The sequence below is a fragment of the Ascidiella aspersa genome, chromosome 3 (assembly GCF_963924565.1).
Source record: "Ascidiella aspersa chromosome 3, kaAscAspe10.2, whole genome shotgun sequence".
In the NCBI taxonomy this organism is placed as follows: domain Eukaryota; kingdom Metazoa; phylum Chordata; class Ascidiacea; order Phlebobranchia; family Ascidiidae; genus Ascidiella; species Ascidiella aspersa.
The window spans coordinates 11,665,533-11,688,835 of record NC_139449.1 but is presented as its reverse complement, the minus strand read 5'-3'; the positions used below and the strand labels follow the sequence as shown (position 1 = coordinate 11,688,835).

The window sequence follows — 23,303 nt, the reverse complement described above, 5'->3', positions numbered from 1 at the left end:
ATATAACTGATTGAAAGTTGGTAGTTGAAACATGAATGAAATACACGAACTTTGCTGTATATTTGGAACCATGAAATTACATGAATAACATTTGAAAACTGAAACATAACAGATAAATACGTGCGCATATATAAAGACAAAACAATAAAGAAAAGCTGAATAATATTTTTTTTAATACAAAAGGTTGGAACAAACATATACTTAATATAGAAAATGAAAATAATAAAATGATGCAACATTTTATGCAACAGCACACGTGCGCAAGTTTTGCTGACAACGCCGACCATGTTGACCTCGCAGAACACTGGTAACCAACGAAGAGCATGACAGGTTCGGGAAGATGGACCAACATCAGATATTTTACTGAAATTGATTCTTCTTCCAATTGGCACTGTAGTTGTTTGGTGAGCGTAAGAAGGATTTTTGCAAGCAGTGATATCTGACACGTGTCTAAAACGTTTCGCTTGCTGTCGATAGTCTTTGAAAAGGCATTCTGGTTGGCATTGCAAACGATCGTTTACATGTTCATTTTCTTCGCTTCGAGCTCGTTTCCTTGTTGTACTAGTCGTTGCAGATTTGTTAATGCAAGTGGGTTTACTGTTGGTTGATTGTCTCTTCATTCTACGTCTTGGTTTCGCTGTATGAAATCTTTCAATCTTTGGAGACACGTGAAGCGTTTCACAGAAACTCATGCTCAGGAGTCCGATTACATTGCAGTTCTCAACAGCATTGGGTGACATTTTATTACTAAAGTCGTCTTGCGATAAATTGAACTCGCTTTTATAATTGTGTCAAACGAAGTATAAGCCAAGTAGTTGATTCCGTATTTATATAGGCAGCAAAGCTGATTTTGATAATTACAAAGAAAAAAGGAGAACTGTCTAATGAAGCGCTGCTGAAATTTTCTGTTAACCTTATCAGTGTTGTTTTTTCAAATTCATTGACCACCCGCTTGCAGAACGGCTGTCCCTTTGATGTACTAATCACAATCTGTATTACCTCTTTAATCAGTTTATCAAGTATTTTTCGGTTTCAATCTAATCAAAGCAAACGATGCACTAAAGACAAATATACAAAATAAGTTTTTCAGTACCTTGAATAAGTACTCAACTGAATATAAATCTTCACTTAGTTAAACTAGAGATATCTAAAGCTTGTTGATAAATATACACGTATAATGACGAGCCAATTAAAATAATATTTCCAATTATCACTGATGGTTTTACAACTTAACAGTATTCAACAAAAATGTGTTTAGCTATTATTTTGAAATCACCAATTCTTGTTCTTTTTGAAAGACACACAAATCAATAAAGTTCAAATGCAATTTAATTTGTTTGCAAGTGGTCTTACGTTTAATGTTGAATATTTCTATCATCTGAGATGTATAGGAAACACGGTTCGATTAGTAAACCATACAATTGTTAACAAAAATATGGATAGAGTTGATATGATATATTAATTTGTAAATGTGACATTCCAAATCTCAGAAGCTTTTTTTTTCTTTCTTATTATTCAAAACGCGAAATAACACCAGCCAATATAGGTATGCTACCCTGTCACGTCTTCCTCGTTAGTATAGTGGTCAGTATCCCGGCCTGTCACGCGGGAGACCGGGGTTCGATTCCCCGACGGGGAGATCTTTTTCAAAGGCTGAAGTTATTCATTTGTTTTTCTACTTTTATGTTATTTCGATTCCGCTCAAATTGTAAACCTTAACATAATTCTAGATATAACTGATTGAAAGTTGGTAGTTGAAACATGAATGAAATACACGAACTTTGCTGTATATTTGGAACCATGAAATTACATGAATAACATTTGAAAACTGAAACATAACAGATAAATACGTGCGCATATATAAAGACAAAACAATAAAGAAAAGCTGAATAATATTTTTTTTAATACAAAAGGTTGGAACAAACATATACTTAATATAGAAAATGAAAATAATAAAATGATGCAACATTTTATGCAACAGCACACGTGCGCAAGTTTTGCTGACAACGCCGACCATGTTGACCTCGCAGAACACTGGTAACCAACGAAGAGCATGACAGGTTCGGGAAAGATGGACCAACATCAGATATTTTACTGAAATTGATTCTTCTTCCAATTGGCACTGTAGTTGTTTGGTGAGCGTAAGAAGGATTTTTGCAAGCAGTGATATCTGACACGTGTCTAAAACGTTTCGCTTGCTGTCGATAGTCTTTGAAAAGGCATTCTGGTTGGCATTGCAAACGATCGTTTACATGTTCATTTTCTTCGCTTCGAGCTCGTTTCCTTGTTGTACTAGTCGTTGCAGATTTGTTAATGCAAGTGGGTTTACTGTTGGTTGATTGTCTCTTCATTCTACGTCTTGGTTTCGCTGTATGAAATCTTTCAATCTTTGGAGACACGTGAAGCGTTTCACAGAAACTCATGCTCAGGAGTCCGATTGCATTGCAGTTCTCAACAGCATTGGGTGACATTTTATTACTAAAGTCGTCTTGCGATAAATTGAACTCGCTTTTATAATTGTGTCAAACGAAGTATAAGCCAAGTAGTTGATTCCATATTTATATAGGCAGCAAAGCTGATTTTGATAATTACAAAGAAAAAAGGAGAACTGTCTAATGAAGCGCTGCTGAAATTTTCTGTTAACCTTATCAGTGTTGTTTTTTCAAATTCATTGACCACCCGCTTGCAGAACGGCTGTCCCTTTGATATACTAATCACAATCTGTATTACCTCTTTAATTAGTTTATCAAGTATTTTTCGGTTTCAATCTCATCAAAGCAAACGATGCACTAAAGACAAATATACAAAATAAGTTTTTCAGTACCTTGAATAAGTACTCAACTGAATAAAAATCTTCACTTAGTTAAACTAGAGATATCTAAAGCTTGTTGATAAATATACACCTATAATGACGAGCCAATTAAAATAATATTTCCAATTATCACTGATGGTTTTACAACTTTACAGTATTCAACAAAAATGTGTTTAGCTATTATTTTGAAATCACCAATTCTTGTTCTTTTTGAAAGACACACAAATCAATAAAGTTCAAATGCAATTTAATTTGTTTGCAAGTGGTCTTACGTTTAATGTTGAATATTTCTATCATCTGAGATGTATAGGAAACACGGTTCGATTAGTAAACCATACAATTGTTAACAAAAATATGGATAGAGTTGATATGATATATTAATTTGTAAATGTGACATTCCAAATCTCAGAAGTTTTTTTTTTCTTTCTCATTATTCAAAACGCGAAATAACACCAGCCAATATAGGTATGCTACCCTGTCACGTCTTCCTCGTTAGTATAGTGGTCAGTATCCCCGCCTGTCACGCGGGAGACCGGGGTTCTATTCCCCGACGGGGAGATCTTTTTCAAAGGCTGAAGTTATTCATTTGCTTTTTCTACTCTTATGTTATTTCGATTCCGCTCAAATTGTAAACCTTAACATAATTCTAGATATAACTGATTGGAAGTTGGTAGTTGAAACATGAATGAAATACACGAACTTTGCTGTATATTTGGAACCATGAAATTAAATGAATAACATTTGAAAACTGAAACATAACAGATAAATACGTGCGCATATATAAAGACAAAACAATGAAGAAAAGCTGAGAAATATTTTTTTTAATACAAAAGGTTGGAACAAACATATACTTAATATAGAAAATGAAAATAATAAAACGATGCAACATTTTATGCAACAGCACACGTGCGCAAGTTTTGCTGACAACGCCGACCATGTTGACCTCGCAGAACACTGGTAACCAACGAAGAGCATGACAGGTTCGGGAAGATGGACCAACATCAGATATTTTACTGAAATTGATTCTTCTTCCAATTGGCACTGTAGTTGTTTGGTGAGCGTAAGAAGGATTTTTGCAAGCAGTGATATCTGACACGTGTCTAAAACGTTTCGCTTGCTGTCGATAGTCTTTGAAAAGGCATTCTGGTTGGCATTGCCAACGATCGTTTACATGTTCATTTTCTTCGCTTCGAGCTCGTTTCCTTGTTGTACTAGTCGTTGCAGATTTGTTAATGCAAGTGGGTTTACTGTTGGTTGATTGTCTCTTCATTCTACGTATTGGTTTCGCTGTATGAAATCTTTCAATCTTTGGAGACACGTGAAGCGTTTCACAGAAACTCATGCTCAGGAGTCCGATTACATTGCAGTTCTCAACAGCATTGGGTGACATTTTATTACTAAAGTCGTCTTGCGATAAATTGAACTCGCTTTTATAATTGTGTCAAACGAAGTATAAGCCAAGTAGTTGATTCCGTATTTATATAGGCAGCAAAGCTGATTTTGATAATTACAAAGAAAAAGGAGAACTGTCTAATGAAGCGCTGCTGAAATTTTCTGTTAACCTTATCAGTGTTGTTTTTTCAAATTCATTGACCACCCGCTTGCAGAACGGCTGTCCCTTTGATGTACTAATCACAATCTGTATTACCTCTTTAATCAGTTTATCAAGTATTTTTCGGTTTCAATCTAATCAAAGCAAACGATGCACTAAAGACAAATATACAAAATAAGTTTTTCAGTACCTTGAATAAGTACTCAACTGAATATAAATCTTCACTTAGTTAAACTAGAGATATCTAAAGCTTGTTGATAAATATACACGTATAATGACGAGCCAATTAAAATAATATTTCCAATTATCACTGATGGTTTTACAACTTAACAGTATTCAACAAAAATGTGTTTAGCTATTATTTTGAAATCACCAATTCTTGTTCTTTTTGAAAGACACACAAATCAATAAAGTTCAAATGCAATTTAGTTTGTTTGCAAGTGGTCTTACGTTTAATGTTGAATATTTCTATCATCTGAGATGTATAGGAAACACGGTTCGATTAGTAAACTATACAATTGTTAACAAAAATATGGATAGAGTTGATATGATATATTAATTTGTAAATGTGACATTCCAAATCTCAGTAGCTTTTTTTTTCTTTCTTATTATTCAAAATACGAAATAACACCAGCCAATATAGGTATGCTACCCTGTCACGTCTTCCTCGTTAGTATAGTGGTCAGTATCCCCGCCTGTCACGCGGGAGACCGGGGTTCTATTCCCCGACGGGGAGATCTTTTTCAAAGGCTGAAGTTGTTCATTTGCTTTTTCTACTCTTATGTTATTTCGATTCCGCTCAAATTGTAAACCTTAACATAATTCTAGATATAACTGATTGGAAGTTGGTAGTTGAAACATGAATGAAATACACGAACTTTGCTGTATATTTGGAACCATGAAATTACATGAATAACATTTGAAAACTGAAACATAACAGATAAATACGTGCGCATATATAAAGACAAAACAATAAAGAAAAGCTGAATAATATTTTTTTTAATACAAAAGGTTGGAACAAACATATACTTAATATAGAAAATGAAAATAATAAAATGATGCAACATTTTATGCAACAGCACACGTGCGCAAGTTTTGCTGACAACGCCGACCATGTTGACCTCGCAGAACACTGGTAACCAACGAAGAGCATGACAGGTTCGGGAAAGATGGACCAACATCAGATATTTTACTGAAATTGATTCTTCTTCCAATTGGCACTGTAGTTGTTTGGTGAGCGTAAGAAGGATTTTTGCAAGCAGTGATATCTGACACGTGTCCGTTTCGCTTGCTGTCGATAGTCTTTGAAAAGGCATTCTGGTTGGCATTGCAAACGATCGTTTACATGTTCATTTTCTTCGCTTCGAGCTCGTTTCCTTGTTGTACTAGTCGTTGCAGATTTGTTAATGCAAGTGGGTTTACTGTTGGTTGATTGTCTCTTCATTCTACGTCTTGGTTTCGCTGTATGAAATCTTTCAATCTTTGGAGACACGTGAAGCGTTTCACAGAAACTCATGCTCAGGAGTCCGATTGCATTGCAGTTCTCAACAGCATTGGGTGACATTTTATTACTAAAGTCGTCTTGCGATAAATTGAACTCGCTTTTATAATTGTGTCAAACGAAGTATAAGCCAAGTAGTTGATTCCATATTTATATAGGCAGCAAAGCTGATTTTGATAATTACAAACAAAAAAGGAGAACTGTCTAATGAAGCGCTGCTGAAATTTTCTGTTAACCTTATCAGTGTTGTTTTTTCAAATTCATTGACCACCCGCTTGCAGAACGGCTGTCCCTTTGATATACTAATCACAATCTGTATTACCTCTTTAATCAGTTTATCAAGTATTTTTCGGTTTCAATCTCATCAAAGCAAACGATGCACTAAAGACAAATATACAAAATAAGTTTTTCAGTACCTTGAATAAGTACTCAACTGAATAAAAATCTTCACTTAGTTAAACTAGAGATATCTAAAGCTTGTTGATAAATATACACCTATAATGACGAGCCAATTAAAATAATATTTCCAATTATCACTGATGGTTTTACAACTTTACAGTATTCAACAAAAATGTGTTTAGCTATTATTTTGAAATCACCAATTCTTGTTCTTTTTGAAAGACACACAAATCAATAAAGTTCAAATGCAATTTAATTTGTTTGCAAGTGGTCTTACGTTTAATGTTGAATATTTCTATCATCTGAGATGTATAGGAAACACGGTTCGATTAGTAAACCATACAATTGTTAACAAAAATATGGATAGAGTTGATATGATATATTAATTTGTAAATGTGACATTCCAAATCTCAGAAGTTTTTTTTTTCTTTCTCATTATTCAAAACGCGAAATAACACCAGCCAATATAGGTATGCTACCCTGTCACGTCTTCCTCGTTAGTATAGTGGTCAGTATCCCCGCCTGTCACGCGGGAGACCGGGGTTCTATTCCCCGACGGGGAGATCTTTTTCAAAGGCTGAAGTTATTCATTTGCTTTTTCTACTCTTATGTTATTTCGATTCCGCTCAAATTGTAAACCTTAACATAATTCTAGATATAACTGATTGGAAGTTGGTAGTTGAAACATGAATGAAATACACGAACTTTGCTGTATATTTGGAACCATGAAATTAAATGAATAACATTTGAAAACTGAAACATAACAGATAAATACGTGCGCATATATAAAGACAAAACAATGAAGAAAAGCTGAATAATATTTTTTTTAATACAAAAGGTTGGAACAAACATATACTTAATATAGAAAATGAAAATAATAAAACGATGCAACATTTTATGCAACAGCACACGTGCGCAAGTTTTGCTGACAACGCCGACCATGTTGACCTCGCAGAACACTGGTAACCAACGAAGAGCATGACAGGTTCGGGAAGATGGACCAACATCAGATATTTTACTGAAATTGATTCTTCTTCCAATTGGCACTGTAGTTGTTTGGTGAGCGTAAGAAGGATTTTTGCAAGCAGTGATATCTGACACGTGTCCGTTTCGCTTGCTGTCGATAGTCTTTGAAAAGGCATTCTGGTTGGCATTGCAAACGATCGTTTACATGTTCATTTTCTTCGCTTCGAACTCGTTTCCTTGTTGTACTAGTCGTTGCAGATTTGTTAATGCAAGTGGGTTTACTGTTGGTTGATTGTCTCTTCATTCTACGTCTTGGTTTCGCTGTATGAAATCTTTCAATCTTTGGAGACACGTGAAGCGTTTCACAGAAACTCATGCTCAGGAGTCCGATTGCATTGCAGTTCTCAACAGCATTGGGTGACATTTTATTACTAAAGTCGTCTTGCGATAAATTGAACTCGCTTTTATAATTGTGTCAAACGAAGTATAAGCCAAGTAGTTGATTCCGTATTTATATAGGCAGCAAACCTGATTTTGATAATTACAAAGAAAAAAGGAGAACTGTCTAATGAAGCGCTGCTGAAATTTTCTGTTAACCTTATCAGTGTTGTTTTTTCAATTCATTGACCACCCGCTTGCAGAACGGCTGTCCCTTTGATGTACTAATCACAATCTGTATTACCTCTTTAATCAGTATATCAAGTATTTTTCGGTTTCAATCTCATCAAAGCAAACGATGCACTAAAACAAATATACAAAATAAGTTTTTCAGTACCTTGAATAAGAACTCAACTGAATATAAATCTTCACTTAGTTAAACTAGAGATATCTAAAGCTTGTTGATAAATATACACCTATAATAACGAGCCAATTAAAATAATATTTCCAATTATCACTGATGGTTTTACAACATTACAGTATTCAACAAAAATGTGTTTAGCTATTATTTTGAAATCGCCAATTCTTGTTCTTTTTGAAAGACACACAAACCAATAAAGTTCAAATGCAATTTAATTTGTTTGCAAATGGTCTTACGTTTAATGTTGAATATTTCTATCATCTGAGATGTATAGGAAACACGGTTCGATTAGTAAACCATACAATTGTTAACAAAAATATGGATAGAGTTGATATGATATATTAATTTGTAAATGTGACATTCCAAATCTCAGAAGCTTTTTTTTTCTTTCTTATTATTCAAAACGCGAAATAACACCAGCAAATATAGGTATGCTACCCTGCCACGTCTTCCTCGTTAGTATAGTGGTCAGTATCCCCGCCTGTCACGCGGGAGACCGGGGTTCGATTCCCCGACGGGGAGATCTTTTTCAAAGGCTGAAGTTATTCATTTGCTTTTTCTACTCTTATGTTATTTCGATTCCGCTCAAATTGTAAACCTTAACATAATTCTAGATATAACTGATTGAAAGTTGGTAGTTGAAACATGAATGAAATACACGAACTTTGCTGTATATTTGGAACCATGAAATTGCATGAATAACATTTGAAAACTGAAACATAACAGATAAATACGTGCGCATATATAAAGACAAAACAATAAAGAAAGGCTGAATAATATTTTTTTTAATACAAAAGGTTGGAACAAACATATACTTAATATAGAAAATGAAAATAATAACATGATGCAACAGCACACGTGCGCAAGTTTTGCTGACAACGCCGACCATGTTGACCTCGCAGAACCCTGGTAACCAACGAAGAGCATGACAGATTCGGGAAAGATGGACCAACATCAGATATTTTACTGAAATTGATTCTTCTTCCAATTGGCACTGTAGTTGTTTGGTGAGCGTAAGAAGGATTTTTGCAAGCAGTAATATCTGACACGTGTCTAAAACGTTTCGCTTGCTGTCGATAGTCTTTGAAAAGGCATTCTGGTTGGCATTGCAAACGATCGTTTACATGTTCATTTTCTTCGCTTCGAGCTCGTTTCCTTGTTGTACTAGTCGTTGCAGATTTGTTAATGCAAGTGGGTTTACTGTTGGTTGATTGTCTCTTCATTCTACGTCTTGGTTTCGCTGTATGAAATCTTTCAATCTTTGGAGACACGTGAAGCGTTTCACAGAAACTCATGCTCAGGAGTCCGATTGCATTGCAGTTCTCAACAGCATTGGGTGACATTTTATTACTAAAGTCGTCTTGCGATAAATTGAACTCGCTTTTATAATTGTGTCAAACGAAGTATAAGCCAAGTAGTTGATTCCATATTTTTATAGGCAGCAAAGCTGATTTTGATAATTACAAACAAAAAAGGAGAACTGTCTAATGAAGCGCTGCTGAAATTTTCTGTTAACCTTATTAGTGTTGTTTTTTCAAATTCATTGACCACCCGCTTGCAGAACGGCTGTCCCTTTGATGTACTAATCACAATCTGTATTACCTCTTTAATCAGTATATCAAGTATTTTTCGGTTTCAATCTCATCAAAGCAAACGATGCACTAAAACAAATATACAAAATAAGTTTTTCAGTACCTTGAATAAGAACTCAACTGAATATAAATCTTCACTTAGTTAAACTAGAGATATCTAAAGCTTGTTGATAAATATACACCTATAATAACGAGCCAATTAAAATAATATTTCCAATTATCACTGATGGTTTTACAACATTACAGTATTCAACAAAAATGTGTTTAGCTATTATTTTGAAATCACCAATTCTTGTTCTTTTTGAAAGACACACAAACCAATAAAGTTCAAATGCAATTTAATTTGTTTGCAAGTGGTCTTACGTTTAATGTTGAATATTTATATCATCTGAGATGTATAGGAAACACGGTTCGATTAGTAAACCATACAATTGTTAACAAAAATATGGATAGAGTTGATATGATATATTAATTTGTAAATGTGACATTCCAAATCTCAGAAGATTTTTTTTTCTTTCTTATTATTCAAAACGCGAAATAACACCAGCAAATATAGGTATGCTACCCTGTCACGTCTTCCTCGTTAGTATAGTGGTCAGTATCCCCGCCTGTCACGCGGGAGACCGGGGTTCGATTCCCCGACGGGGAGATCTTTTTCAAAGTCTGAAGTTATTCATTTGCTTTTTCTACTCTTATGTTATTTCGATTCCGCTCAAATTGTAAACCTTAACATAATTCTAAATATAACTGATTGGAAGTTGGTAGTTGAAACATGAATGAAATACACGAACTTTGCTGTATATTTGGAACCATGAAATTACATGAATAACATTTGAAAACTGAAACATAACAGATAAATACGTGCGCATATATAAAGACAAAACAATAAAGAAAAGCTGAATAATATTTTTTTTAATACAAAAGGTTGGAACAAACATATACTTAATATAGAAAATGAAAATAATAAAATGATGCAACATTTTATGCAACAGCACACGTGCGCAAGTTTTGCTGACAACGCCGACCATGTTGACCTCGCAGAACCCTGGTAACCAACGAAGAGCATGACAGATTCGGGAAAGATGGACCAACATCAGATATTTTACTGAAATTGATTCTTCTTCCAATTGGCACTGTAGTTGTTTGGTGAGCGTAAGAAGGATTTTTGCAAGCAGTAATATCTGACACGTGTCTAAAACGTTTCGCTTGCTGTCGATAGTCTTTGAAAAGGCATTCTGGTTGGCATTGCAAACGATCGTTTACATGTTCATTTTCTTCGCTTCGAGCTCGTTTCCTTGTTGTACTAGTCGTTGCAGATTTGTTAATGCAAGTGGGTTTACTGTTGGTTGATTGTCTCTTCATTCTACGTCTTGGTTTCGCTGTATGAAATCTTTCAATCTTCGGAGACACGTGAAGCGTTTCACAGAAACTCATGCTCAGGAGTCCGATTGCATTGCAGTTCTCAACAGCATTGGGTGACATTTTATTACTAAAGTCGTCTTGCGATAAATTGAACTCGCTTTTATAATTGTGTCAAACGAAGTATAAGCCAAGTAGTTGATTCCATATTTATATAGGCAGCAAAGCTGATTTTGATAATTACAAACAAAAAAGGAGAACTGTCTAATGAAGCGCTGCTGAAATTTTCTGTTAACCTTATCAGTGTTGTTTTTTCAAATTCATTGACCACCCGCTTGCAGAACGGCTGTCCCTTTGATGTTCTAATCACAATCTGTATTACCTCTTTAATCAGTTTATCAAGTATTTTTCGGTTTCAATCTCATCAAAGCAAACGATGCACTAAAGACAAATATACAAAATAAGTTTTTCAGTACCTTGAATAAGTACTCAACTGAATATAAATCTTCACTTAGTTAAACTAGAGATATCTAAAGCTTTTTGATAAATATACACGTATAATGACGAGCCAATTAAAATAATATTTCCAATTATCACTGATGGTTTTACAACTTTACAGTATTCAACAAAAATGTGTTTAGCTATTATTTTGAAATCACCAATTCTTGTTCTTTTTGAAAGACACACAAATCAATAAAGTTCAAATGCAATTTAATTTGTTTGCAAGTGGTCTTACGTTTAATGTTGAATATTTCTATCATCTGAGATGTATTGGAAACACGGTTCGATTAGTAAACCATACAATTGTTAACAAAAATATGGATAGAGTTGATATGATATATTAATTTGTAAATGTGACATTCCAAATCTCAGAAGCTTTTTTTTTCTTTCTTATTATTCAAAACGCGAAATAACACTAGCCAATATAGGTATGCTACCTTGTCACGTCTTCCTCGTTAGTATAGTGGTCAGTATCCCCGCCTGTCACGCGGGAGACCGGGGTTCGATTCCCCGACGGGGAGATCTTTTTCAAAGGCTGAAGTTATTCATTTGCTTTTTCTACTCTTATGTTATTTCGATTCCGCTCAAATTGTAAACCTTAACATAATTCTAGATATAACTGATTGGAAGTTGGTAGTTGAAACATGAATGAAATACACGAACTTTGCTGTATATTTGGAACCATGAAATTACATGAATAACATTTGAAAACTGAAACATAACAGATAAATACGTGCGCATATATAAAGACAAAACAATAAAGAAAAGCTGAATAATATTTTTTTTAATACAAAAGGTTGGAACAAACATATACTTAATATAGAAAATGAAAATAACAAAATGATGCAACATTTTATGCAACAGCACACGTGCGCAAGTTTTGCTGACAACGCCGACCATGTTGACCTCGCAGAACACTGGTAACCAACGAAGAGCATGACAGGTTCGGGAAAGATGGACCAACATCAGATATTTTACTGAAATTGATTCTTCTTCCAATTGGCACTGTAGTTGTTTGGTGAGCGTAAGAAGGATTTTTGCAAGCAGTGATATCTGACACGTGTCTAAAACGTTTCGCTTGCTGTCGATAGTCTTTGAAAAGGCATTCTGGTTGGCATTGCAAACGATCGTTTACATGTTCATTTTCTTCGCTTCGAGCTCGTTTCCTTGTTGTACTAGTCGTTGCAGATTTGTTAATGCAAGTGGGTTTACTGTAGGTTGATTGTCTCTTCATTCTACGTCTTGGTTTCGCTGTATGAAATCTTTCAATCTTTGGAGACACGTGAAGCGTTTCACAGAAACTCATGCTCAGGAGTCCGATTGCATTGCAGTTCTCAACAGCATTGGGTGACATTTTATTACTAAAGTCGTCTTGCGATAAATTGAACTCGCTTTTATAATTGTGTCAAACGAAGTATAAGCCAAGTAGTTGATTCCATATTTATATAGGCAGCAAAGCTGATTTTGATAATTACAAAGAAAAAAGGAGAACTGTCTAATGAAGCGCTGCTGAAATTTTCTGTTAACCTTATCAGTGTTGTTTTTTCAAATTCATTGACCACCCGCTTGCAGAACGGCTGTCCCTTTGATGTACTAATCACAATCTGTATTACCTCTTTAATCAGTTTATCAAGTATTTTTCGGTTTCAATCTCATCAAAGCAAACGATGCACTAAAGACAAATATACAAAATAAGTTTTTCAGTACCTTGAATAAGTACTCAACTGAATATAAATCTTCACTTAGTTAAACTAGAGATATCTAAAGCTTGTTGATAAATATACACGTATAATGACGAGCCAATTAAAATAATATTTCCAATTATCACTGATGGTTTTACAACTTTACACTATTCAACAAAAATGTGTTTAGCTATTATTTTGAAATCACTAATTCTTGTTCTTTTTGAAAGACACACAAATCAATAAAGTTAAAATGCAATTTAATTTGTTTGCAAGTGGTCTTACGTTTAATGTTGAATATTTCTATCATCTGAGATGTATAGGAAACACGGTTCGATTAGTAAACCATACAATTGTTAACAAAAATATGGATAGAGTTGATATGATATATTAATTTGTAAATGTGACATTCCAAATCTCAGAAGCTTTTTTTTTCTTTCTTATTATTCAAAACGCGAAATAACACCAGCCAATATAGGTATGCTACCCTGTCACGTTTTCCTCGTTAGTATAGTGGTCATTATCCCGCCTGTCACGCGGGAGACCGAGGTTCGATTCCCCGACGGGGAGATCTTTTTCAAAGGCTGAAGTTATTCATTTGCTTTTTCTACTCTTATGTTATTTGGATTCCGCTCAAATTGTAAACCTTAACATAATTCTAGATATAACTGATTGGAAGTTGGTAGTTGAAACATGAATGAAATACACGAACTTTGCTGTATATTTGGAACCATGAAATTACATGAATAACATTTGAAAACTGAAACATAACAGATAAATACGTGCGCATATATAAAGACAAAACAATAAAGAAAAGTTGAATAATATTTTTTTTAATACAAAAGGTTGGAACAAACATATACTTAATATAGAAAATGAAAATAATAAAATGATGCAACATTTTATGCAACAGCACACGTGCGCAAGTTTTGCTGACAACGCCGACCATGTTGACCTCGCAGAACACTGGTAACCAACGAAGAGCATGACAGGTTCGGGAAAGATGGACCAACATCAGATATTTTACTGAAATTGATTCTTCTTCCAATTGGCACTGTAGTTGTTTGGTGAGCGTAAGAAGGATTTTTGCAAGCAGTGATATCTGACACGTGTCTAAAACGTTTCGCTTGCTGTCGATAGTCTTTGAAAAGGCATTCTGGTTGGCATTGCAAACGATCGTTTACATGTTCATTTTCTTCGCTTCGAGCTCGTTTCCTTGTTGTACTAGTCGTTGCAGATTTGTTAATGCAAGTGGGTTTTCTGTTGGCTGATTGTCTCTTCATTCTACGTCTTGGTTTCGCTGTATGAAATATTTCAATCTTTGGAGACACGTGAAGCGTTTCACAGAAACTCATGCTCAGGAGTCCGATTGCAATGCAGTTCTCAACAGCATTGGGTGACATTTTATTACTAAAGTCGTCTTGCGATAAATTGAACTCGCTTTTATAATTGTGTCAAACGAAGTATAAGCCAAGTAGTTGATTCCGTATTTATATAGGCAGCAAAGCTGATTTTGATAATTACAAACAAAAACAGAGAACTGTCTAATGAAGCGCAGCTGAAATTTTCTGTTAACCTTATCAGTGTTGTTTTTTCAAATTCATTGACCACCCGCTTGCAGAACGGCTGTCCCTTTGATGTACTAATCACAATCTGTATTACCTCTTTAATCAGTTTATCAAGTATTTTTCGGTTTCAATCTCATCAAAGCAAACGATGCACTAAAGACAAATATACAAAATAAGTTTTTCAGTACCTTGAATAAGTACTCAACTGAATATAAATCTTCACTTAGTTAAACTAGAGATATCTAAAGCTTGTTGATAAATATACACGTATAATGACCAGCCAATTAAAATAATATTTCCAATTATCACTGATGGTTTTAAAACTTTACAGTATTCAACAAAAATGTGTTTAGCTATTATTTTGAAATCACAAATTCTTGTTCTTTTTGAAAGACACACAAATCAATAAAGTTCAAATGCAATTTAATTTGTTTGCAAGTGGTCTTACGTTTAATGTTGAATATTTCTATCATCTGAGATGTATAGGAAACACGGTTCGATTAGTAAACCATACAATTGTTAACAAAAATATGGATAGAGTTGATATGATATATTAATTTGTAAATGTGACATTCCAAATCTCAGAAGCTTTTTTTTTCTTTCTTATTATTCAAAACGCGAAATAAAACCAGCCAATATAGGTATGCTACCCTGTCACGTCTTCCTCGTTAGTATAGTGGTCAGTAACCCCGCCTGTCACGCGGGAGACCGGGGTTCGATTCCCCGACGGGGAGATCTTTTTCAAAGGCTGAAGTTATTCATTTGTTTTTCTACTTTTATGTTATTTCGATTCCGCTCAAATTGTAAACCTTAACATAATTCTAGATATAACTGATTGGAAGTTGGTAGTTGAAACATGAATGAAATACACGAACTTTGCTGTATATTTGGAACCATGAAATTACATGAATAACATTTGAAAACTGAAACATAACAGATAAATACGTGCGCATATATAAAGAGTAAACAATAAAGAAAAGCTGAATAATATTTTTTTTAATACAAAAGGTTGGAACAAACATATATTTAATGTAGAAAATGAAAATAATAAAATGATGCAACATTTTATGCAACAGCACACGTGCGCAAGTTTTGCTGACAACGCCGACCATGTTGACCTCGCAGAACACTGGTAACCAACGAAGAGCATGACAGGTTCGGGAAAGATGGACCAACATCAGATATTTTACTGAAATTGATTCTTCTTCCAATTGGCACTGTAGTTGTTTGGTGAGCGTAAGAAGGATTTTTGCAAGCAGTGATATCTGACACGTGTCTAAAACGTTTCGCTTGCTGTCGATAGTCTTTGAAAAGGCATTCTGGTTGGCATTGCAAACGATCGTTTACATGTTCATTTTCTTCGCTTCGAGCTCGTTTCCTTGTTGTACTAGTCGTTGCAGATTTGTTAATGCAAGTGGGTTTACTGTTGGTTGATTGTCTCTTCATTCTACGTCTTGGTTTCGCTGTATGAAATCTTTCAATCTTTGGAGACACGTGAAGCGTTTCATAGAAACTCATGCTCAGGAGTCCGATTGCATTGCAGTTCTCAACAGCATTGGGTGACATTTTATTACTAAAGTCGTCTTGCGATAAATTGAACTCGCTTTTATAATTGTGTCAAACGAAGTAGACTATAAACCAAGTAGTTGATTCCATATTTATATAGGCAGCAAAGCTGATTTTGATAATTACAAACAAAAAAGGAGAACTGTCTAATGAAGCGCTGCTGAAATTTTCTGTTAACCTTATCAGTGTTGTTTTTTCAAATTCATTGACCACCCGCTTGCAGAACGGCTGTCCCTTTGATGTACTAATCACAATCTGTATTACCTCTTTAATCAGTATATCAAGTATTTTTCGGTTTCAATCTCATCAAATCAAACGATGCACTAAAACAAATATACAAAATAAGTTTTTCAGTACCTTGAATAAGAACTCAACTGAATATAAATCTTCACTTAGTTAAACTAGAGATATCTAAAGCTTGTTGATAAATATACACCTATAATAACGAGCCAATTAAAATAATATTTCCAATTATCACTGATGGTTTTACAACATTACAGTATTCAACAAAAATGTGTTTAGCTATTATTTTGAAATCACCAATTCTTGTTCTTTTTGAAAGACACACAAACCAATAAAGTTCAAATGCAATTTAATTTGATTGCAAGTGGTCTTACGTTTAATGTTGAATATTTCTATCATCTGAGATGTATAGGAAACACGGTTCGATTAGTAAACCATACAATTGTTAACAAAAATATGGATAGAGTTGATATGATATATTAATTTGTAAATGTGACATTCCAAATCTCAGAAGCTTTTTTTTTCTTTCTTATTATTCAAAACGCGAAATAACACCAGCCAATATAGGTATGCTACCCTGTCACGTCTTCCTCGTTAGTATAGTGGTCAGTATCCCCGCCTGTCACGCGGGAGACCGGGGTTCGATTCCCCGACGGGGAGATCTTTTTCAAAGGCTGAAGTTATTCATTTGTTTTTCTACTTTTATGTTATTTCGATTCCGCTCAAATTGTAAACCTTAACATAATTCTAGATATAACTGATTGGAAGTTGGTAGTTGAAACATGAATGAAATACACGAACTTTGCTGTATATTTGGAACCATGAAATTACATGAATAACATTTGAAAACTGAAACATAACAGATAAATACGTGCGCATATATAAAGACAAAACAATAAAGAAAAGCTGAATAATATTTTTTTTAATACAAAAGGTTGGAACAAACATATATTTAATGTAGAAAATGAAAATAATAAAATGATGCAACATTTTATGCAACAGCACACGTGCGCAAGTTTTGCTGACAACGCCGACCATGTTGACCTCGCAGAACACTGGTAACCAACGAAGAGCATGACAGGTTCGGGAAAGATGGACCAACATCAGATATTTTACTGAAATTGATTCTTCTTCCAATTGGCACTGTAGTTGTTTGGTGAGCGTAAGAAGGATTTTTGCAAGCAGTGATATCTGACACGTGTCTAAAACGTTTCGCTTGCTGTCGATAGTCTTTGAAAAGGCATTCTGGTTGGCATTGCAAACGATCGTTTACATGTTCATTTTCTTCGCTTCGAGCTCGTTTCCTTGTTGTACTAGTCGTTGCAGATTTGTTAATGCAAGTGGGTTTACTGTTGGTTGATTGTCTCTTCATTCTACGTCTTGGTTTCGCTGTATGAAATCTTTCAATCTTTGGAGACACGTGAAGCGTTTCACAGAAACTCATGCTCAGGAGTCCGATTGCATTGCAGTTCTCAACAGCATTGGGTGACATTTTATTACTAAAGTCGTCTTGCGATAAATTGAACTCGCTTTTATAATTGTGTCAAACGAAGTAGGCTATAAACCAAGTAGTTGATTCCATATTTATATAGGCAAAGCTGATTTTGATAATTACAAACAAAAAAGGAGAACTGTCTAATGAAGCGCTGCTGAAATTTTCTGTTAACCTTATCAGTGTTGTTTTTTCAAATTCATTGACCACCCGCTTGCAGAACGGCTGTCCCTTTGATGTACTAATCACAATCTGTATTACCTCTTTAATCAGTATATCAAGTATTTTTCGGTTTCAATCTCATCAAAGCAAACGATGCACTAAAACAAATATACAAAATAAGTTTTTCAGTACCTTGAATAAGAACTCAACTGAATATAAATCTTCACTTAGTTAAACTAGAGATATCTAAAGCTTGTTGATAAATATACACCTATAATAACGAGCCAATTAAAATAATATTTCCAATTATCACTGATGGTTTTACAACATTACAGTATTCAACAAAAATGTGTTTAGCTATTATTTTGAAATCACCAATTCTTGTTCTTTTTGAAAGACACACAAACCAATAAAGTTGAAATGCAATTTAATTTGTTTGCAAGTGTCTTACGTTTAATGTTGAATATTTCTATCATCTGAGATGTATAGGAAACACGGTTCGATTAGTAAACCATACAATTGTTAACAAAAATATGGATAGAGTTGATATGATATATTAATTTGTAAATGTGACATTCCAAATCTCAGAAGCTTTTTTTTTCTTTCTTATTATTCAAAACGCGAAATAACACCAGCAAATATAGGTATGCTACCCTGTCACGTCTTCCTCGTTAGTATAGTGGTCAGTATCCCCGCCTGTCACGCGGGAGACCGGGGTTCGATTCCCCGACGGGGAGATCTTTTTCAAAGGCTGAAGTTATTCATTTGCTTTTTCTACTCTTATGTTATTTCGATCCCGCTCAAATTGTAAACCTTAACATAATTCTAGATATAACTGATTGGAAATTGGTAGTTGAAACATGAATGAAATACACGAACTTTGCTGTATATTTGGAACCATGAAATTACATGAATAACATTTGAAAACTGAAACATAACAGATAAATACGTGCGCATATATAAAGACAAAACAATAAAGAAAAGCTGAATAGTATTTTTTTTAAAACAAAAGGTTGGAACAAACATATACTTAATATAGAAAATGAAAATAATAAAATGATGCAACATTTTATGCAACAGCACACGTGCGCAAGTTTTGCTGACAACGCCGACCATGTTGACCTCGCAGAACACTGGTAACCAACGAAGAGCATGACAGGTTCGGGAAAGATGGACCAACATCAGATATTTTACTGAAATTGATTCTTCTTCCAATTGGCACTGTAGTTGTTTGGTGAGCGTAAGAAGGATTTTTGCAAGCAGTGATATCTGACACGTGTCTAAAACGTTTCGCTTGCTGTCGATAGTCTTTGAAAAGGCATTCTGGTTGGCATTGCAAACGATCGTTTACATGTTCATTTTCTTCGCTTCGAGCTCGTTTCCTTGTTGTACTAGTCGTTGCAGATTTGTTAATGCAAGTGGGTTTACTGTTGGTTGATTGTCTCTTCATTCTACGTCTTGGTTTCGCTGTATGAAATCTTTCAATCTTTGGAGACACGTGAAGCGTTTCACAGAAACTCATGCTCAGGAGTCCGATTGCATTGCAGTTCTCAACAGCATTGGGTGACATTTTATTACTAAAGTCGTCTTGCGATAAATTGAACTCGCTTTTATAATTGTGTCAAACGAAGTAGGCTATAAACCAAGTAGTTGATTCCATATTTATATAGGCAAAGCTGATTTTGATAATTACAAACAAAAAAGGAGAACTGTCTAATGAAGCGCTGCTGAAATTTTCTGTTAACCTTATCAGTGTTGTTTTTTCAAATTCATTGACCACCCGCTTGCAGAACGGCTGTCCCTTTGATGTACTAATCACAATCTGTATTACCTCTTTAATCAGTATATCAAGTATTTTTCGGTTTCAATCTCATCAAAGCAAACGATGCACTAAAACAAATATACAAAATAAGTTTTTCAGTACCTTGAATAAGAACTCAACTGAATATAAATCTTCACTTAGTTAAACTAGAGATATCTAAAGCTTGTTGATAAATATACACCTATAATAACGAGCCAATTAAAATAATATTTCCAATTATCACTGATGGTTTTACAACATTACAGTATTCAACAAAAATGTGTTTAGCTATTATTTTGAAATCACCAATTCTTGTTCTTTTTGAAAGACACACAAACCAATAAAGTTCAAATGCAATTTAATTTGTTTGCAAGTGTCTTACGTTTAATGTTGAATATTTCTATCATCTGAGATGTATAGGAAACACGGTTCGATTAGTAAACCATACAATTGTTAACAAAAATATGGATAGAGTTGATATGATATATTAATTTGTAAATGTGACATTCCAAATCTCAGAAGCTTTTTTTTTCTTTCTTATTATTCAAAACGCGAAATAACACCAGCAAATATAGGTATGCTACCCTGTCACGTCTTCCTCGTTAGTATAGTGGTCAGTATCCCCGCCTGTCACGCGGGAGACCGGGGTTCGATTCCCCGACGGGGAGATCTTTTTCAAAGGCTGAAGTTATTCATTTGCTTTTTCTACTCTTATGTTATTTCGATCCCGCTCAAATTGTAAACCTTAACATAATTCTAGATATAACTGATTGGAAATTGGTAGTTGAAACATGAATGAAATACACGAACTTTGCTGTATATTTGGAACCATGAAATTACATGAATAACATTTGAAAACTGAAACATAACAGATAAATACGTGCGCATATATAAAGACAAAACAATAAAGAAAAGCTGAATAGTATTTTTTTTAAAACAAAAGGTTGGAACAAACATATACTTAATATAGAAAATGAAAATAATAAAATGATGCAACATTTTATGCAACAGCACACGTGCGCAAGTTTTGCTGACAACGCCGACCATGTTGACCTCGCAGAACACTGGTAACCAACGAAGAGCATGACAGGTTCGGGAAAGATGGACCAACATCAGATATTTTACTGAAATTGATTCTTCTTCCAATTGGCACTGTAGTTGTTTGGTGAGCGTAAGAAGGATTTTTGCAAGCAGTGATATCTGACACGTGTCTAAAACGTTTCGCTTGCTGTCGATAGTCTTTGAAAAGGCATTCTGGTTGGCATTGCAAACGATCGTTTACATGTTCATTTTCTTCGCTTCGAGCTCGTTTCCTTGTTGTACTAGTCGTTGCAGATTTGTTAATGCAAGTGGGTTTACTGTTGGTTGATTGTCTCTTCATTCTACGTCTTGGTTTCGCTGTATGAAATCTTTCAATCTTTGGAGACACGTGAAGCGTTTCACAGAAACTCATGCTCAGGAGTCCGATTGCATTGCAGTTCTCAACAGCATTGGGTGACATTTTATTACTAAAGTCGTCTTGCGATAAATTGAACTCGCTTTTATAATTGTGTCAAACGAAGTATAAGCCAAGTAGTTGATTCCATATTTTTATAGGCAGCAAAGCTGATTTTGATAATTACAAAAAAAAAAGGAGAACTGTCTAATGAAGCGCTGCTGAAATTTTCTGTTAACCTTATCAGTGTTGTTTTTTTCAAATTCATTGACCACCCGCTTGCAGAACGGCTGTCCCTTTGATGTACTAATCACAATCTGTATTACCTCTTTAATCAGTTTATCAAGTATTTTTCGGTTTCAATCTCATTAAAGCAAACGATGCACTAAAGACAAATATACAAAATAAGTTTTTCAGTACCTTGAATAAGTACTCAACTGAATATAAATCTTCACTTAGTTAAACTAGAGATATCTAAAGCTTTTTGATAAATATACACGTATAATGACGAGCCAATTAAAATAATATTTCCAATTATCACTGATGGTTTTACAACTTTACAGTATTCAACAAAAATGTGTTTAGCTATTATTTTGAAATCACCAATTCTTGTTCTTTTTGAAAGACACACAAATCAATAAAGTTCAAATGCAATTTAATTTGTTTGCAAGTGGTCTTACGTTTAATGTTGAATATTTCTATCATCTGAGATGTATTGGAAACACGGTTCGATTAGTAAACCATACAATTGTTAACAAAAATATGGATAGAGTTGATATGATATATTAATTTGTAAATGTGACATTCCAAATCTCAGAAGCTTTTTTTTTCTTTCTTATTATTCAAAACGCGAAATAACACCAGCCAATATAGGCATGCTACCCTGTCACGTCTTCCTCGTTAGTATAGTGGTCAGTATCCCCGCCTGTCACGCGGGAGACCGGGGTTCGATTCCCCGACGGGGAGATCTTTTTCAAAGGCTGAAGTTATTCATTTGCTTTTTCTACTCTTATGTTATTTCGATTCCGCTCAAATTGTAAACCTTAACATAATTCTAGATATAACTGATTGGAAGTTGGTAGTTGAAACATGAATGAAATACACGAACTTTGCTGTATATTTGGAACCATGAAATTACATGAATAACATTTGAAAACTGAAACATAACAGATAAATACGTGCGCATATATAAAGACAAAACAATAAAGAAAAGCTGAATAATATTTTTTTTAATACAAAAGGTTGGAACAAACATATACTTAATATAGAAAATGAAAATAATAAAATGATGCAACATTTTATGCAACAGCATACGTGCGCAAGTTTTGCTGACAACGCCGACCATGTTGACCTCGCAGAACACTGGTAACCAACGAAGAGCATGACAGGTTCGGGAAAGATGGACCAACATCAGATATTTTACTGAAATTGATTCTTCTTCCAATTGGCACTGTAGTTGTTTGGTGAGCGTAAGAAGGATTTTTGCAAGCAGTGATATCTGACACGTGTCTAAAACGTTTCGCTTGCTGTCGATAGTCTTTGAAAAGGCATTCTGGTTGGCATTGCAAACGATCGTTTACATGTTCATTTTCTTCGCTTCGAGCTCGTTTCCTTGTTGTACTAGTCGTTGCAGATTTGTTAATGCAAGTGGGTTTACTGTTGGTTGATTGTCTCTTCATTCTACGTCTTGGTTTCGCTGTATGAAATCTTTCAATCTTTGGAGACACGTGAAGCGTTTCACAGAAACTCATGCTCAGGAGTCCGATTGCATTGCAGTTCTCAACAGCATTGGGTGACATTTTATTACTAAAGTCGTCTTGCGATAAATTGAACTCGCTTTTATAATTGTGTCAAACGAAGTATAAGCCAAGTA

At 34.5% G+C, this 23,303-nt stretch overlaps 8 non-coding genes across 8 annotated transcripts; all 8 read left to right on the top strand.

The window, feature by feature from the left end:
• Positions 1 to 1,567: 1,567 nt before the first annotated feature.
• Positions 1,568 to 1,639, top strand: Trnad-guc (transfer RNA aspartic acid (anticodon GUC)). Its single transcript has one exon. It is a non-coding gene; the product is annotated as a tRNA-Asp (tRNA).
• A 6,840-nt stretch (positions 1,640 to 8,479) lies between these two features.
• On the top strand, positions 8,480 to 8,551 carry Trnad-guc (transfer RNA aspartic acid (anticodon GUC)). The gene has a single exon. It is a non-coding gene; the product is annotated as a tRNA-Asp (tRNA).
• Positions 8,552 to 10,198: 1,647 nt separating this feature from the next.
• On the top strand, positions 10,199 to 10,270 carry Trnad-guc (transfer RNA aspartic acid (anticodon GUC)). Its single transcript has one exon. It is a non-coding gene; the product is annotated as a tRNA-Asp (tRNA).
• Positions 10,271 to 11,930: 1,660 nt separating this feature from the next.
• Positions 11,931 to 12,002, top strand: Trnad-guc (transfer RNA aspartic acid (anticodon GUC)). Its single transcript has one exon. It is a non-coding gene; the product is annotated as a tRNA-Asp (tRNA).
• Positions 12,003 to 17,128: 5,126 nt separating this feature from the next.
• Trnad-guc (transfer RNA aspartic acid (anticodon GUC)) lies at positions 17,129 to 17,200 on the top strand. The gene has a single exon. It is a non-coding gene; the product is annotated as a tRNA-Asp (tRNA).
• A 1,659-nt stretch (positions 17,201 to 18,859) lies between these two features.
• On the top strand, positions 18,860 to 18,931 carry Trnad-guc (transfer RNA aspartic acid (anticodon GUC)). The gene has a single exon. It is a non-coding gene; the product is annotated as a tRNA-Asp (tRNA).
• A 1,660-nt stretch (positions 18,932 to 20,591) lies between these two features.
• Positions 20,592 to 20,663, top strand: Trnad-guc (transfer RNA aspartic acid (anticodon GUC)). Its single transcript has one exon. It is a non-coding gene; the product is annotated as a tRNA-Asp (tRNA).
• A 1,661-nt stretch (positions 20,664 to 22,324) lies between these two features.
• Trnad-guc (transfer RNA aspartic acid (anticodon GUC)) lies at positions 22,325 to 22,396 on the top strand. The gene has a single exon. It is a non-coding gene; the product is annotated as a tRNA-Asp (tRNA).
• Positions 22,397 to 23,303: the final 907 nt, after the last annotated feature.